Below are 18,415 nucleotides of genomic sequence, written 5' to 3' on the forward strand. Positions count from 1 at the left end.
GATTAGGACACGGAAATCTTTGGGGGGGACCGTTATTCTGCCTACCACACTCGTAGATACCCCCAGCATCGGGACAACCAAACATGGCTCCAGACATTGGCAAATGTCCCCGAGGTTGGGGAGGGGTGATCCCCTCGTTTGAGAACCACTGATTTAAATTTTTTTTAGTGTTTATTTATTTTTGAGAGAGACAGAGCATGAGCAAGGGAGGGGCAGAGAGAGGGAGACACGGAATCCGAAGCAGGCTCCAGGCTCCGAACTGTCAGCACAGAGCCCGACGTGGGGCTCGAACCCGTGAACCTCGAGATCATGACCTGGGCTGAAGGTCGGACGCTTAACCGATCGAGCCCCCCAGGCGCCCCAGGAGAACCACTGATTTAGAGGATTCTCAATCATTGGAAAGCCCTGCCTCGGACAGTCGTGCTCGCTTAGTGAGTCAATTAGAATGCCACAGAGCCGGGGGGTGTGGAGAGATATTGGATGCTGAGGAAGGTTGTCTCAGATAGACAAACAGTACTCACTGTGCTACCTGGGTTCCCCCAAGTCAGAGCCCAAGACCAAGGTGATTTGGGGAGGTGGTCAGGGAGCTGGAGCAGAGACCGATGGGTGAAATGAGGACCAGAGGAAACCGACTCAAAGGTGCGGTATTGATCTGGGTGCTACTAGGGACCCGGGCTCAGTCCCACGTGGGCACCGGTGAGGAACCACGTAGGACGTGCCTCAGATGTTTCCACCCAAGACAGAGGACAAAGGCACGGAGAGCATTCAATCCAGCAGCTTCTGACCCCGTGAGTCGAGGTCGTTGGGCGAATGTTAACTCCTTAATCCCTCCCGGTGTGTGTAGACGTCCAGAGGGCCGGAGGATCTCTTGCGGCGGGCGAAGAAACGCAAGGACGAGAAACGCAGGTAAGGTGAGGGTCCGCGTGTCTGTGTGCCGCTGGTTCCCATGGCCACGGGATGCTGGGGCAGAAAGGAAACTGGAAAGGAAAAGAAGACGGGGCCAGCTAGGAAGTCGTGTCCTTGCCCCGCGCAGGTCAGGGGTTGACCAGGCCTGGCTCCAAATCCCAGCTTCGCCGCTGGCTCGCCTCGTAACTCTGAGTAAGACACGTCGCCTCTTTCCGCCTCAGCTTCCTCATCTGTGAAATGGGGATGTGCCAGTTTCACAGGGCTTTGTCCCGGATGCGACAAAACCACGTGTGTGCCGTGCCTGGCGGTGAGAGTTGCACAAGCGGAAGTCCCTGATACGGAAGCACCTCACGCAGACGCATGGAACCCCACTGCTTGACAAAGCACCCCTGCCCCGCCCGCTTGCGGAAACGTCTGCAAAACAGACCAGGGTGTCCTCGCCTGTAAGATGGAACCAGTCATAAAGCCGAGCTCCTGGAGTCTGGTGAGGAGGAAGTGAGGGAAAGCATGGACACGTGCAAACGGGTCCCCGGCACGTGACAAGTGCCAGTCTCGGCACCAGTAGAAGGAAGACCGTGTCAATGAGTTAGCGCTGGGGGAAGCTGGGGACCCAAGGGGCGCCTACCACAGGGGTCCGCTGTGTATGACAAAGGACATGTGGGGGCCACACAAGGAGGGCTCACTCCCTGATAGACCCCACTCCCCGGCACTGCTCTGCCCTCCCCTTGCTGCGTGACCTTGGGTGAGTCCCCTTCCCTCTCTGATCCAGTGTGCCCATCGGGATAGCGAGACTGTAGACTGCAAACCAGCCATGGGAATCTCCCAGCCAGACCCTCCAGGATCAGTTTTCCTCTGTCTCACCCCTGTCCATCTCTCCCTCTTCCCTGGATTCTCCTCCCATCCCGGGGGTTCCCGTACCCCAGGAGCCTAGGGAGCGTCAGGATTAGCCCTCCAGGGGTTGCCATCCATTCAATGGCACATGGTGCTCTTTGGACCTCTTCTGTCTCCTCCCACTTGACTTCTCTCCTTACCTTATTCCCAGCCCCTGGCTGGTTCTGATCTCTGGGTGATAAGAGCCACCTGGGGGGCCCTGCAGGGACACGCGCAACCTCATGGCCGCTTTTTTTTTTTTTAATTTTTTTTTCAACGTTTTTTATTGATTTTTGGGACAGAGAGAGACAGAGCATGAACGGGGGAGGGGCAGAGAGAGAGAGAGGGAGACACAGAATCGGAAACAGGCTCCAGGCTCCGAGCCATCAGCCCAGAGCCCGACGCGGGGCTCGAACTCACGGACCGCGAGATCGTGACCTGGCTGAAGTCGGACGCTTAACCGCCTGCACCACCCAGGCGCCCCCATGGCTGCTTTTAAGATAGGCAGATGGGGTGGCTCAGTCCTTTAAGCGGTTAAGTGTCCGACTCTCGATTTCGGCTCAGGTCATGATTTCACGGTTTGGGGTTCAGGCCCCACGTTGGGCTCTGTGCCGACAGCATGGAGCCTGCTTGGGATTCTCTCTCTCCCTCTTTCTGTGCCCTTGCCCTGCTCACACACCTTCTCTCTCTCTCTCTCTCTCTCTCTCTCTCTCTCTCTCTCTATCTCTCTCTCTCAAAAGAAATAGATAAACTTAAAAAAAAAAAGATAGGCAGCATTTAAGCAAACCTCTGCCTGGCCTGGGCAGGGAGTCACCTGCCTTCCCTTCCTCTGGAAGTTGCCAAAGGTTGTCTTTTCATTTTCTGTATTTTCTTGATGTTTTGACACCCGGGGTCTTACTGGTCCTGGAGACACTGCTCCTCCAGGGCCGGCTGACTCCTAGACAAAGTCAAAGTCTTGCCTGTAAGTGTCATATGCAAACCAGCCAACCCGGAGCTCCCCACCGACCCCCTCCTTGGGCCCTCCCACTCTGGGCCACTGTGCCCCTGCGCTAATCGGAGGCCAGGTACCAGACCCCCAGGGACAGCCACGATGCTCCAGAATCCTCCCAAATTATGCAAACCAACTCATCTTCAGCCTGCTCCCCCTGCCTTGCCCTTCCTGGAGAAACCACAACAAAGGCTCTCGCCACTCGCCCACCCTGGTGCAACAGCTCCCACTGGCGATCCAGGACAGGACATAGTGCCTGGACGCAGCATTAAATAGCACTGGAAAAGTCGACTCCGCACTCATTCGTCGTTAATTCCCATTCAAGCTTGTGGATTACCCCCAGGTCATTGTACTTTGAACCACAAAGTAGTATTTGGAGAACATGTTACCCTAAAAAACTGTTTTCTCCCCTTTTGGCTGCACGTTGGAATCACCTTGGGGAGCTTTGAGAAGTCCTGATGCTCCGGGGAATCTGCTGTCATCAGGCAGGATTTTTTTTTTTTTAATGTTTCTTTATTTTTGAGAGAGAGAGAGAGAGAGAGAGAGAGAGAGAGAGAGAGAATGTGAGCAGGGGAGGGGCAGAGAGAGAGGGAGACATAGAATCTGAAGCAGGCTCCAGGCTCTGAGCTGTCAGCCCAGAGCCCGGCACGGGGCTCGAACTCACGGACTGTGAGACCATGACTCCAGCTGAGGTCGGATGCTTCACCGACTGAGCCACCCAGGCGCCCCTGAAAAATTTTTTCTTTTAATGTTCAGGGTTTTTTAGAGCTGTCCCGTGAGTCTAAAGTGCATCCAAGTTCAAGGACCACAGGCTGACAACCGCCTCAGTCCCCGTGCACGATGCTCATGGAAGCCAACTGACCCCGGAACCGGTTTATTTACGTGAAGCCCTAAGTCCACCGGGGATTTGGTAACTATTCCCAGGGGGATGGCTTCACCGGCAGGTGCTGGATGCCACAGTCCAGAAGCTGCTTCAACATCACTTAATGAAATGTAAGAAGTATCCCCGGGAGGGGTGTATTCACTCTCTGCGATGCGATCAAACCAAAAACTCAACCCTCCCCATATTATGACAAAAAAGTCTTCTGTGGTTTGCGATACAATCTCCAGGGTCAGTACCTGTTGTGATATTGTGTCTCTCCCCGCCCCCGCCTCAGAATGTGACCGTGTGGGGAGACGGAGTCTTTCAAGAGGTAATAACGTTAAAATGAGGCCATTCAGATGGGCCCTGATCCTGACGGGTGGCCCATGGAAGGTGGGGTCTGGACACCGACGCGCACAGAAGGGAGACGGCGCGAGGACACGCAGAAGGAGACCGCCTACAAGCCAAGGAGAGAGACCTCAGAAGAAACCAGGCCTGCCGACGCCTTCACGTGGGGCTTCCAGGCTCCAAGACAGCGCGAAAATAACATTTCCGTGGAAGCCACGCGCCCGAGCGCACGAATGCAACATTGTGCACCTGTTCAAAGTACGCTGCACTTCAGCTCGGCCTGTTTCTTTAAATTTTTCTAATGTTTACTCATTTTCGAGACAGAGAGAGACAGAGCGCGAGCAGGGGAGGGGCAGAGAGAGAGGGAGACGCAGAATCTTAAACGGGCTCCAGGCTCTGAGCTGTCAGCACAGAGCCCGACGCGGGGCTCGAACTCACGAACCGAGATCATGACCTGAGCCAAAGTCGGACAATTAACCGACTGACCCAGGCACCCCCTCCCCCCCAGACAACTCGGCCTTCTTAAACACAGGGCTGCCCAATCATCAAATCAAGGCTTTTAACCCTGGGAAAGGAGATTAAAAGGCAGGGGTTCGGGGTGCCAGGGTGGCTCCGTCGGTTAAGCGTCCGATTTCAGCTCAGGTCATGATCTCACAGTCATGTGAGATTCGATTCCTTGCCTCAAGGTCCTCTTCTGGGGGAGTCCAACCCAAGACACCTCCCCACCTAGGGACCTGAGTCTTTGATCTGTCCTGAGCTGGAGCTGAGGTCGTTTTCATGTGTGTGAGGTGCTTGGCTGGGCCTGCCTCGGCCACGGCTAATATTAGGAGAGGACGCTTGCCCAGGTTGCATACTCAGCTGCCCGGTACCCGGTGTGGCAACTTTCCTCTTCAGCAGAAAGCAGCCAGCCTTGCTCTTGTCCCCCTGCAAACCGACCACACGCCTGTAGTCCTTGACATCACGGGATTCGTGCCTGGAAAAGAGGTCAGCAGGGGCTCGCGGCCTTAACACCCATTCTCAACATGCTACATATTGTGTGAGAGATTCCTGTTCAAATTCCATTCAAAAAAGAGTGATCATTAGCCCGTAGAGTCTTGACAGAGTCTTATGTAAACCGGGATATCGCCAATATCTCGACACCTGGAGACGACTAAGGTGACACGTTTGGAAAAAAAAAAAAAAATCTTCCCTAGAAGTTGAGAACAGAAAACCACGCTGCCATCGACTTTCTCAAAGCATTAGGCAGAAGGGGGGAAAAGAAAAATCTCTCTTCGTCGGCTTGCCCGTGCATGGGCGGCCCCCAACCAAGATACGTTTCCTTTGGCCGTATGGGCTGTTTTCGGAAAAGAAGTAAAAGGAGGTTTTTGAAAATCGTCATCAGATGCTTCCAAGAAAACTCAGGCCCCTGACCAGAGTGGGAGGTGGTGTGGCCTTGCCTGGGCCTGAGCTGCCAGGGAGCCGGGGCTGGCGGGGGTGGTGGGGGGGAGAGTCTGGCCAGCTCTGGCTGGGGCCGGCGGAGCCCAGGGCAGAGGAGGTCGTGCTCACGGAGATGCCAGTGGACCACCCCGCGCAGGACTGCCCTGTAGGGCTCACAAGGGGCTCATTCTCTCCCAGACAGCTGGGCACCGGGCTTGGGTGGAAAGGTGGAGACTGTGTATCTTGGCAAAGCAGGGGAAGGGTCTGGGAGATAGTCCTTACAGAAGAAGGTCGTCTGCACGTCCCATCCCAGTAGAAGGGGCTGATTCAGGGCAAACTTCGAGAAGGAGCAAAAACTCGAAACACCTTCGGGATCTAAGATGGTCTGCGTCACTTTTTGGAGAGGGAGAGGTTATGGGGTAAAAAGACGTTCGACGCGGCTCAGCTGGGCGCCAGGGTCTCTCTGCCTTCCAGACAGCAGTTAGAAAGCAGATCTGGGACGAAGGGGCCTTCCCCACGTGGCCCATGTGGCCTGGGCACAGGAGAACTAGGCACTAGGTAAGCGTCGCCCCGTCCTCAAAGCTGGGGCTTGGATCAGCCCCCACCAAACTCCCATCTTCTGATATATTAGGAGAGGGATGAGGTTTAGGTAATGTCTGGAAAATGCTTCCTGCTGGTCAGTTTATCACCACATAAATAGTAGAAAAGGACCCTGGGAAGGCACGTCACCTGCAGTCTGTAGGGAAAGCTTCTTTTATTAGGATCCTTGCGCGTTAGGTGGCTTGAACTACCTTCCGCTCACAGGGTGACCGACGGCCCCAGGCAGGTTAGGACAGTCCTGGTTTTAGCACTGAACGTCACACGTCCTGGGAAATCCCTCAGTCCTGGGAAAAGCGACTGGGTGGCTAGTGATCCCAACCACACGTACGTGCGCGTACACACACACACACACACACACACACACACACACACACACTTGCCCATCGCTGACCTCTTCAAGGATATTGGTGATTCAGCTGCAAAAATTCGTCCCACACTCCTTTTGACCAGCTTGGCACTAGGCTGAGCCCTCCGTGGCATAAATGTGCCAGGCGCGTCGACGTGGCTGATGCCCCGCCCACACCGCCTTTAGGCCTGATTCGCGCACAGGTGCAACCGTCCTGGAGAATTGACTTTGACTGAGCCGTGCCACTTCACCCAGACGTGGAGACAACTGACCAAAAAGGGTGGGGGGGGGGCACCTCTATGGTGCAGATTGTGCTCCAGATGCCCCTGAGGGTCAGGCCGAGGCGGCCAGGCTTCACCTGAGACCACACCCTGGCTCGGCCCCCTCTGCGGCCCAATCCTGCTTCCTCGCCCCGCCCCCCCTCTGCCTACCTCCCACCCCCCAACCCTAGGGCCTCCCGCAGTAAATCAACCCCCCCGGGGGCCTCCCTGCCTCCACCCCGCCCCCTGCAGGCCGCTCTCTGAACTGCCAGAGCCAGCTTCGCAAGGTAGGAAAAGTCTGCTCAAGGTACTTACTTCTCCGCCAGTGCTTCCGGGAACTGAACACCCTTTCCTGAAACAAGAACGCTCCAGAACTCGGGGACAGAAGAGCACTCCCTCGACCTGGTAAGAAGAAACCCACAGCAAGCGTCAGACTTGATGACGAAACACCCAAAGCGTTCCCCTGGAGATCAGGACCGGGACCCCGATGGCCATTCTCGCCACGTCTGTTCTCACTGCACCGGAGGCTGCAGCCAGGGAGTCAGGAGGAAGAAGGGGAAGAGGAAGGAAGAGAAGGAAGGAGGGAGGGAGGGAAGGAAGGGAAAGGCGGGCAACCAGATGAGAAAGGCAGAAGCCCAAATTGCCTCTGCTGGGGGATAACATCTCCTGGGCCGCCGGAGGGAGACGTCCTGATCTGTAGTGCTTACTGATTTCCGTAGCCCGCTCAAAGCATCAGTATGATGTCCCTGAATGTGGAGCTGGAAAGCAATGCACAGAAGCGGCCCTAGGAATTAGGAGCGCGTACACAGAAGAGATTCACCACTGATTAAGATTCTTCCTCTGAAGGCCCTTCTCTGATCTTCACTCAGGCCATGTCTGGTACAGAGTAGACATTTACTAGGTATTGAAAGTGGGGGTGTGTGGGGGGGGAGCCAACCCGCTTCTGTGACTCTCCATTCGTGTTAAGTCAAAATTGAAAATCTCTGCGGTGGCCCACGAGGCCCTGCGTGATCTGGCTTCTCCCCATCTCCCCATCTCCCCTCTTGCTTACTGTACTCGGCCACGTCATCCTTCCTTTTCCTCCAGTGACCCACGTTCTTCCTACCTCAGGGCCTTTGCATATGCTCTTTCCGCTCTCAGCATGCTGCCTTCCGCTTGGCTCTTACTGCTCGGGCCTTGGTTTAATGCAATGGTTCTCAACTGGGGGGCATTTGCCAGTGTCTGGAGACCTGTTGAGTGGTCAAGGATTCTACCCAGTGTCCTCCAATGCCCAGGACAGCCCCCACAACAAAGAATCGTCCAGCCCCAAATGTCAATAATGCCAAGATGGAGGGGCGCCTGGGTGGCTCAGTCGGTCAAGCGTCCGACTTCGGCTCAGGTCATGATGTCGTGGTTTGTGAGTTCGAGCCCCGCGTTGGGCTCTGTGCTGACAGCTCGGAGCCTGGAGCCTGCTTCGGATTCTGTGTCTCCCTCTCTTGTCTGCCCCTCCCCCGCTCATGCTCCGTCTCTCTCTCTCTCTCTCTCTCTCTCGCTCAAAAAAAAAAATAAATTTATTGATCACCTTATTAACTGATGCTTTTCCTTTTATTCTCTCTCATGCTACCCCTGGGCTCATCTCTTTTCTTGGACGACTTGACCACATTTGGACCAGACCCACAGCAGACATCCCAGGATATTTCTGGAGATATCCGGGATGCTTCAGAACAGACTGAACAGCCCTGCTTATGTCAGATTCGCAGAAGCAGGAACAGACACCAGAGTCTTACGCGTGATTTATTCAGGAAGCGCTCGGGAGAAATCAAGAGGCCATGCGGGGGAAGCCGAAGGGGGACGGAGAAGCAGCCAAGCCACGGCGAGGTTTCAGCAAAGCCTCGGCTTAGCCTGATCCTGTGGGGAGCTCAGGAGTGTAAATTACGTCTCCGAGCTTGTCCCGACTCCCTTGAGACCCAGAAGGTGAGCTTTCACACCCCTGTAGCGGCCGGTAGTCGGCTGAGGGTCACTCCTGAGTGGTGCCCGGGCTGCGGCCCGTCTCCTGGCACCTCAGCCCTGCTTGCAGGCTGAGCAGTGGTCACCGGAGACAGGTGCAGCCACCGGAAGCAAACGCCCACAGAAGCCAGAGGATGTTCGCAGATCCCCAGGAGAGGGAATCTGGAGGGAGCGCCGATGGCCCAAATCTGCTGGAAGTCTGGACGCCTGGGTTCGGAGGAGTAGCCCCGTGGAATTGTTTCTGGTCTGCAAGCCCCATATCCTGTTTCTAGGTCCACTTTTCCCAGGGACAAGCGTTGGTGAGCGCCCCCCTGCGAGCCGGAAGCTGTGACGTTGGCTCAGCGGGCGTCATTCAGACCCCATCCTCGGCCTTCTGCTACTCATCCCTTTGCATCGTGAACAGTGACAGGTGTCTCTCCCTTCTCGTGATTTATGTTTCCACAAAGGTTGCTCATGAAAAAGACCGTCGGCGCACGAAGCGTTCTTCACTCCCGCGGGAAACTGCGCTGTGTCTCTGAGAGGTTAAACCATCTCCAGAATGGCTCTTGAGCCAGGGACGCTGGGTCTGGGGCCGTGCAAAAACTCCCGGAAGTTGCTTCTCAAATTCTACGTGGATATGAGCTCTTTGTGGACAGGGTCTGTGGTTTCAGTTGATAATTTGGGTGTCCCCCGACCCGAAACAAGTCCGGAGATAGACCTTTCTCTCCCTGGCAGCACTGAATTCTCTCTTTCAGGAGGCTCATCCGTTGGCTGAGGCTGCCGTAATCAAGCGTGGGTGGCTTACACAGCAGAAGTTTATTCTCACGGTTCTGGAGGCTGGAAGTCTGAGGTCAAGGTGTTGGTAGGGATGCTCCCTTCGGGGGCCAATGCTGGCTTCTGGTGGTTTACTGGCAATCTCTGGCGTTCCTTGGTGTATAGATGTTTCCTCCCCCTCCCCGATCTCCGCCATCGTCTTCCTGTGGTGTTCGCCCTGCGTGCATGTCTGTGCCCAAATTTCTCCCTTCTATAAGGACACCAGTCATACTGGATTGGGGGCCCACCCTACTCCAGTATGACCTCATCTTAGCTGACTGTATGCTAGGACTTGAACATGAGAATAGTTGAGAAACACAATTTCAGGATGGCTTCGAGTAAGGCAGGCACCATCTGGTGCTGTCGGTGATGGTGTCAGAGCAAAAGGTAGAAGGACAGTGGTCACCTGAGTAGGGGGTGGGAGGGGGAAGGACCAATGAGGGGGGAGGGTGACCAGTTAGCTGTGGAGAGAAGGAGCCAGCCCCAGCCCAGGGAGCACCCGGTGTCTCAGACTTTTCCATGAACCTCGTCTATCTACTCAAGCCCACCTTTTACCCCTGCCACTGATGTGGAGACCAGGTCACCAACCCACAGCCTAGAAGTGAGTGGGAGTTGACAGTCACAGGGTCACCTTTAGCCAAGGAGGGTGGGGGCCAGTAAAGGATGCTTCCCTCCTTTATGCCCTGAGCAGACACTTCCGAGATGCACCTTGCGAGGCTTTCTAGGTCCTGCGGGATATACACCGGCCGCCCGCAGCCACGGCCAAGTCAGTAACACACCCCCACATTGGCTCTTCCTCCTTCCCTGTCCCTCATTCCCACCCTCTGGGATCACCTCCCAGGTCAAGTGCCTGCACATGAACCCTCGCCTCAAGCTCTGCTTTCAGATGCAGGCTAAGATATTCTAAGGCTAAGACTGTAGGGAAAGGGGGGTGGCCTTCCCCCTGGTGCCATCAGCACCTCCCCTGTAGGGCCTGATGGAGCTCTTGGGATAGAGAATTGGGAGGTAAGAGGAGAGAGGTGTGGGGTCTGTGCTACCCAGTTCCCGAGGGCAAGCCCCGGGCTGCTGCTTATGAAGAGTTCACGGGCATCAGAAGCCCCCCTGGGCCACTGAACAGCTCTGTTTTCCTAAAAGCCCTGCAGTGTTACCGTCTCCCCTCCAAAAACTAAAACTGCTCTCCGCACCAATCCACTCCCAAGAGCATCATCCCTCTCACGGCAAGAGCACACAGTCCTGTGGCCAGGCCTTCGAGGCCTCGAAGCCTTGCCTACCAGTGTGTGGCCCTGGGCAAGTGACTGGGATTCTTCCGTGCCTCGGTTTTCTCATCTGTAAAATGGGGATCACGACAGCGCTGGCCTCGTAGGGTGGCTGCAACGTGTATGTGAGGCCACGCCCGCAGGGTAGTTTCCTGCCTCGCCTGGCTCCTAGCGGGCGGGCGCTAAATAAAAACAAAGCTAAGCAGTCTTGGTGGAGGGGCTAGTGACTGGAAGGGAGCAAGAGGGACTCTCCGAGGGGCTGGGAAGGTCCGTTTCTCCCCCTGGCGGCTGGTTCTATGGGTGCGTTGGGTTTGTGACAACTCAGCGCGTTGACACGTTCACTCTCCTGTGTGCACGTGCCACCTCGATGAGGAGCGGGAAGCCAAGAAAGGTTAAATCAATCACCTGCTGCCGGTGGTGTTTTGGAACCCCACCTGCAGGAGAAGGCGGGAGAATTCTTGGCTTGAGTGAAAAACCCAGTGATTTTGCATTGGGCCCGCTGAGCGGGGAGCTTCTAGGTGGGTAAAAGCAGGTTCCCGGCTACATGAACTTCCCACTTTCAGACCTCCGTTTCTCCAAAGTTCCGGGGAAAGAATTCTTGCCTAATTTCCAAGTCTGGCTGTGGTTCTCCATTTTCCTGAGGGGGGACACAGGCCGCATATGGTTCATTGCGAATTAGGGGAGGCTTTTGGAAAGGTGCAGAGTCTTGGGAGAGAGGCAGGTCTCCCGCAGACCAGCCGCAGAACAGCGGGCTCTCGCCGGGCCCCAAGGCGGTCTAAGCGCTTTTTGTTTCATATCGCATGACCCCATTTTGCAGAGGAGGAAACTGAGGCGCCGAGAGCGAAAGTCACAGAAGCTCAGTCGCAGAGCTCCGTGCGCCTCTGCGCCAGGCCCCTGTGGTTGGGTGGGTGGCTCCCCGCTCCCCACCCACCCCACCCCCGCCCTTCCCCTCCCCCACCCGTGCATTTAGTCGGGCTGGGTCCTCGCCAAGTCTGGGCTGTCACAGCGTTCCCACCTTTGATCACCAGTCAGCGTTCTTGAAGTGCCGAGTCTCCCAGATGTTGGCCTGATCAAAGGCAGCTGTTGCCCGGACCCTCCCCGGAGCACATGATTGTAGACGCACGTAGGAGCAGCGAGAGGGTGGGAGGGACAGACACGTGACAGATGGAGCCGCTCCGCCGGGGCGGGGGCGGGGCCGGGCGCCGGGGACCCCCGGGCTGGGCCCTCGCCCTGTGGCTGTGGGTCTGAAGCCGACGCCCGGACCCCGAGGCAACGGCTTACCTTTGAAAACGCCGGGCGCTAGCTTGCGGGGGCCTCAGCCTCAAAAGGAGATCAGCAAAGTGGGGTCCCGGAGACTCGCGCAGCGCCTGCCTGTAGCTTTGATAACGACAGTAATTCCTTCTGTTACATGACGCGCCCCATTGACTCCGTGTTTTCTTGCAAGTCGTCAGGAGCTGAATGTGATGTTTACAATTCGTTAAATAAAGGAGCAGCCTGCGTAGGAGACTCCTATGGTTTGGGGGCTTTAAAAAAAAAATACCGTAGTAGGAACGGAGGGAAAAATCTGGAAGAGCATATTGCAGAAAATCGACAGTGGCCAGAAGTGGTCTGGGGGAAAACGGCCGTTTTCCTTACAATGTGAGATGGTGCGTGTGTTTGGATATTAATTTTCGGAAAGGTATGATGTGACTCTATAAACGGTAGATGAGAGAAATGGACAAGATATAAGGCTGGAAAAACAAAGGAGCCTGGAATACGCAAGGGGCGCCCCCGGAACCTGCGCCTTGACCGGCAGGTGGCAGACCGCGTCTCCCTCTCTTGTCCCAGTTTCCGTTTCCGGAGGAGAAAGCGAAGTGGAGGGTGTCCCAGAAGACCCTGTGTTCCCGGCTCAGAAACCGCTCAGAAGTCACAGACTCTAATGGGACAGGGATAAGGCGGCTCCCTTCCTTTTGAGTGCGTGATCTGGGGAAAGCCCTTTCTTTGCAGGTATCCTCTCTGACTCTCAAGGCTTACAGCAAGTGGAACCATCTGGTTTTACCAGGACACAGGTGTGAGCTGATGATTCCATTTTCAGGAATTCTGTGAATCTGTTGATGATCATGGCCATTACTAAAAAGTTAATTATGTACACATACAATGAAATAAAGTATATTAAAAACAAGGGAAATGTTCAAAACGCATCCCTTCTTTTTTCAGGTTTATTTCATTTGAGAGAGAGTGAGTGAGAGCAGGGGAGGGGCAGAAAGAGAGAGAGGGAGGGAGGGAGTCCCGTGCTCTGTGTGCTCTCAGCACAGAGCCGGACATGGGGTTTGAACCCATGAACCATGAGATCATGACCTGAGCCGAAATCAAGAGTCAGAGGCTTAACCGACTGAGCCATCCAGGTGCCCCCAAGCTCACGGCTTTCTTTCTTTTTTTTCTTTAATTTTTTTTAATGTTTTTTTATTCTTGAGAGAGAGACAGAATGTGAGTGGGCCAGGGTAGAGAGAGAGAGGAAGACCCAGAATCGGAAGCAGGCTCCAGGCTCTGAGCTGTCCGCCCAGGGCCCGCCGCGGGGCTCGAACCCACGAACTGCGAGATCACGACCTGAGCCCAAGTCGGACGCTCAACCGACTGAACCACCCAGGCGCCCCCCCACACTCACTGCTTCTTAACTGTCTTAAGACATTCTACTGTTGTCTGTGCTCTCGGGGTTACTTCCGGCTGGTGGAAATATTGTTAGGGATATCACGTTTACAGGAATCGGCCACGGTAGGGGCGTGCATGCCAGGGAGACTGGCCAACGTCACATCTCAGCAATGTTTTTCCCAGAGAGCAGTGGTAAACATTCCCCAGCACACATCGTCCTTAGTGGTAAAGTCAGGGTTGGAAACGCACGAGACGGGCACCTGTGCTCTTACCGCCTGCACTGAGGACGCCAAGCTGTCATTGAAGCCGGGCCCCGGAGCCACTGGCTACTGTCTTCCAGCTACGTGAGGAGGTAAAGTAAAAACCCGTCCATGTTCTTCTCTTTCCTGCAGTCAGGGCCCAAGCATCACGCGAGTCATTCGCCTTGGGAGCAGAAGGGCCTAACTGATCCCGCTTCACTAGATGCAGTGTCTGGCCTCGGTCCCCAAATGTGTTGCTTTTGAAGGACATAAGAGCAGCAGCAGCGGAAAGTCACTGGCAGGAGTTTGGAACCGCATCTTCTTCTGTGCGAGCCGCCGACTTCCCACGGTCCTGGGAACTGAGCTCGCTCGAGCGGTTTCGTTAGACCGGCCACATCACCTCCCTGCCCCACATCTTGGCGTGGTGACCCAAAGCTCTTCGGTCAATGGCCAAACTCCTTCTCAAGGTCAAGGTCTGCTGTGGCTGGAATCACGTCCGTGGCTCCGGCCGAGTCTCCCATGGTTCCCTCCGTTGTCCCTTGTGGCCCTAGCAGACCAAGTACCTCAGGTCCCCGGGTGCCAAGCCCACCACACCTCTGCCCTGCACACCCAGGCTGGGCTCCCTCCCTGGACTGGTCTCGTCACTCGTTCCTAGCTACCTGCTTCTCCTCCTTCCAGCCTCGGCCCTGCTGTCCCCCGTTCACTTCCCCTCGGTTTACCTCCGCTGACCACCCCTCCTGTGTGGGCTCCGGGTTCTCATAGAGCATCCTCTCCACTCAGCCCTGCCTTGCCCCTCATCCCGCCAGACCACACGAGTTCCTTTCCCTGTCTTCCCCCCGAAAATGTGCACAAGCGCAAGGTAGGAACGGTGTCCCGCCATCTCGACCCGCCAGTATTTGCTTCGTGCCAGAGGGAATCCGGCTTCCCCGGTTACCAGCTCTGTAGCCTTGTCTGTAAAATGGGTCAATAAAGACACACGTGTTGTGGTTCAGCCTGAAAGAGACAATGCATGGAAAGTGCTTAGCATGATGAGTGTGGTCATTCAATAAATGTAGCTGTGTGTGTGTGTGTGTGTGTGTGTGTGTGTGTGTGTGTGTTGATTTTACACCCTCGTCAGCTGGACGGGGCTTTCCCTCCAGGACGAAGGGAAGACAGATGGGCAGCATGGAGGCCCGAATAGCCCACCGCACTGCCTCAGTGTTCCCAGCGCTGCGTCTCCCCACCCCTCCGTCCTGGCCCCTGAAGAGCATGAGACCAGAGGCGCTGATCAATCACCGGGACTTTAAAGGCCGCCGGCTTCCATCCCCCGTGTCCTCCGATGTTTCTCTTAGCTACATGCTAACACCCGTTTGTTTAGAACTCGCAGCCCATACATCTCAGAGAGGACTTTGATCCCTGGCAGCTGAGTACGTGTGAGTGAGGCAGCGTCCCAGGGGCAGAGAGAGCCGGGAAAGAGGGAAGGCTGGGCTTGCCTCTCTCATGCCCTCTGAGCTTGGCATTTCACCACCAGCCACCCCGCCCCCAGACCCCATCCCCGCACGCTGCCCTTAGAGCCAGAATCAGGAGCAAAAGCTGAAGCTCCAAAGTCAGAACGTCCTGGGTTCAAACGAAAGTATACACTTTCCAGCCATATGACCTTGGGCAAGTCCCTTGACCTCTCTGGGTATCACTTTGCTTATCTGTTCCATGGGCACAGTAATCGCTCTTGAAGCCAGTACGACGTGTAGGAATAAATAAGTTCACGCACTGGGGCGCCTGGGTGGCTCAGTTGGTTGAGCATCTGACTTCGGCTCAGGTCATGATCTCGTGGTCCGTGAGTTCGAGCCCCGCGTCGGGCTCTGTGCTGACAGCTCAGGGCCAGGAGCCAGCTTCAGATTCTGTGTCTCCTTCTCTCTCTGCCCCTTCTCCGCTCATGCTCTGTCTCACTCTGTCTCTCAAAACTAAATAAATGAAAAAAAATTAAGATCACACACAAAAAAGCGCTTGGGATGAGACAGGAGCTTACATGTTTGAATGAGCAGGTATTTGAGCCCTGTTCAAGGAAAAGCACAACACACAACAATTAAAAGCACAGGGTGGCGGGGAGGGCACCTGGGTGGCTCAGTGAGTTAAGCATCTGATTCCTGATTTCGGCTCAGGTCACGATCTCAGGGTTCACGGGCTCGAGCCCCGCGTCGGGCTCTCTGCTGACAGTGCGGAGCCTGCTTGGGATTCTCTCTCTCCCTTTCCGTCTCCCCCCCCTCCCCACTTGAGCTCTCTCACTCTCTCAAAATAAATAATCTTTAAAAAATAGTGAAAGCCCAGGGAAGTCACTTCCCCCCTTTAGAGCCTCATCTCCTCATCTATAAAATGGAAATCAAGTAGTCCCACCTTGCGGGGGGTTAATGTGAGAACTAACTAAGGCAGTAGCTCCAAGCGCTTGGCACCGTTCTCGACACATTGCGATCACTCAACAAACATGACCTCCACCGTCAAAATGATCCGTTGGCTGTCGGCACCGCCGTCGTGGGATGCCGTGTATCCGCCGACACTGCCCCCAACTCTGAGCAGATTCCCGTCGGGAAAGGATAACAGTAACACTGAAGAAAAGCTCACAGAGCTGGGGAGGGCAGTGAGGCGGACCGTGTGGGGAAGAGCCCCGTGCTATGGTGATCCCATGAGCACAGATGATGAGATGGCCATGGGGTCATTTGGCTTAACTTTTACTCCGTTTCCCCGACCTGGAACCTAGGACCCCCCCCCCCCCCACAACCCCACACGCCCAGTGATGCAGACATGGCTTCAGGTGTGGACTTCTACGAGGTGGGTGGAGAAAGCCACATCCTTTCCCAGCCTCACTGAGACGTCCCCGTTTCATGGAGGGAACTTCGTCATGACGGTGTGAGACGGCGGGAGCAGGGAGGTTTTGATTTTATTCCTGTCCCTCTCTTTCCAGCAACCACGCTGGGGGAGGTCTTCTCAGGTGGCTGTGCCCCTCTCCATCCCCAGCATCCCAATCCGAGGTGCCATCACCTCTCACCGAACAGCTGTGGCAGCCTCGTCCGTGGGCTCCTTGTACAGAAAAGACCCCCCCCCCCTTCTTCACTAATAGGACTCTGGGTTCACCTGAAAAGACTATTTCCCAACATCCCTTGCAGCTGGAGAGAGCCATGTGGCTGAGTTCTGACTGATGGTTGGTGGGTGGAAGCTGTTGGCGAGGGGGACTTCTAGGAAGACTTCGGAAGGTACCCGATCCTGTTGGCAAGGATTTTTGCCCTTCCCTCTTTCCTCCTCCTTCCTTCCTGACGTGTTAGCTGGAGCTGCGTGGCCACTTCTTTATCACTGCCCTTCCATTTTCAATAAACGTAGCCTCTACCTCATGGTCCGAAATGGCTTCCCCAGCTCCTGCCTTCATGCCTGCATTCCAACCAGATGGAAGAGGGTTGGGGTGGGGGGAAGGGGAGTCATGGACCACAGACAGGCGACCTACAATCCCAAACCGACCCACGGACTCGATGGATCAATTCATTGATTGATTGGGTTCACAGAATTTGTTTCTTACTTTATCAGTTCCAACATTCAAAGGCCAGGAGAGGTCATGTGAAAAATCTAAAATTTCTGACATTTTTTTGGGGAAATCCGAAGATCTTTCAATAGCGGGGCTGCCTGTCCATGTGTCAACACCTGCAGCAGCCGGGAAGAGCCACCCCCGTTGGGTGACCCACTTAGGCCGGCGAAACTCACCACCTTCACCCTCACACAATTCAGCGCGCAAATGAGCGTGGGGGGCGAAAACGAAAACAAGGATGTCTCCCCCCACCACAGCTCCCTTCCCAGGGAGAGAATTGTGGCTTCACCTCCCGGACACAGACTCCCAAGACAAAGATTTGAACGAAAGTCTTTTATTTGGTAGTGGCTGCCCAGGAGCACTGGCTGGGGAGTGGGGAAGTAAGAGAGAAGAGAGAAAGAGAACAATGCCCGGATGGAAATGAACTGATCCCTGCTGGAAAGGACTTCGCCATTTGGAATGGCAGGTACAGTGCCGGGGGCCCATGACAAGTTCAAGGGCTCACAAAAAGGTTTTAGTGTTAATTTTTTTTTTAATCGGGAGGGGGAAAAAAATGAACGTCATAATAATGAACAGAAAGGAGTGACTGCAGCCTGGATTGTATTTATCTTTTTTTTTTTTTTTTTTTTTTTTTAAATTTTTTTTTTTTCAACGTTTTTAATTTATTTTTGGGACAGAGAGAGACAGAGCATGAACGGGGGAGGGGCAGAGAGAGAGGGAGGCACAGAAGCGGAAACAGGCTCCAGGCTCTGAGCCATCAGCCCAGAGCCTGACGCGGGGCTCGAACTCACGGACCGCGAGATCGTGACCTGGCTGAAGTCGGACGCTTAACCGACTGCGCCACCCAGGCGCCCCTGGATTGTATTTATCTTTATAGCAACACAGTCATAAGACAGGTGTATGATTATTATAAGAGTTACATGACTATGTATCATGTTACACATAGTATAGCATATATAACTATATGGCATGTACTATGTATATATATATATATATATATATATATATATATATATGTTATGTTCTCTGTTATATTATGTATACATAAATATTGCATAAAGCCTATGCAGTTACATTTATATATACACACGTATTATATGTGTAATGTGTGGTTATACATAAAATATATGCATCCTTTACGCACAGGACATATACGTGTGTGTGCACGCACGTGTGTTTTAATGGGGAAAGATGCCTCAAAGACAAATGTGTCCCGATCCTACAGGACTCATGAGGCCTGATGTGGCCCCGTTACTGATGCGGACAGCTGGGGTTCAGTCTAGCTGGAAGTCTGGGGAGACTGTAGAAAACACCTGAGCTGTCCTCTTTCACCGAGGGATGAGGAATGTGGGCTGCTTATCCATTCACATC

General features: G+C 54.6%; 1 long non-coding RNA gene across 1 annotated transcript; it reads right to left on the reverse strand.

Annotated features, from left to right (window-relative positions):
• Window positions 1-29: 29 nt before the first annotated feature.
• On the reverse strand, window positions 30-12,501 carry LOC131489307 (uncharacterized). Its single transcript, XR_009250480.1, has 3 exons — window positions 11,912-12,501; window positions 6,912-6,998; window positions 30-960 (listed from the first exon to the last, which is right to left on the reverse strand). It is a non-coding gene; the product is annotated as an uncharacterized LOC131489307 (long non-coding RNA).
• Window positions 12,502-18,415: the final 5,914 nt, after the last annotated feature.

Source organism: Neofelis nebulosa, chromosome 11, assembly GCF_028018385.1.
Source record: "Neofelis nebulosa isolate mNeoNeb1 chromosome 11, mNeoNeb1.pri, whole genome shotgun sequence".
In the NCBI taxonomy this organism is placed as follows: Eukaryota; Metazoa; Chordata; class Mammalia; order Carnivora; family Felidae; genus Neofelis; species Neofelis nebulosa.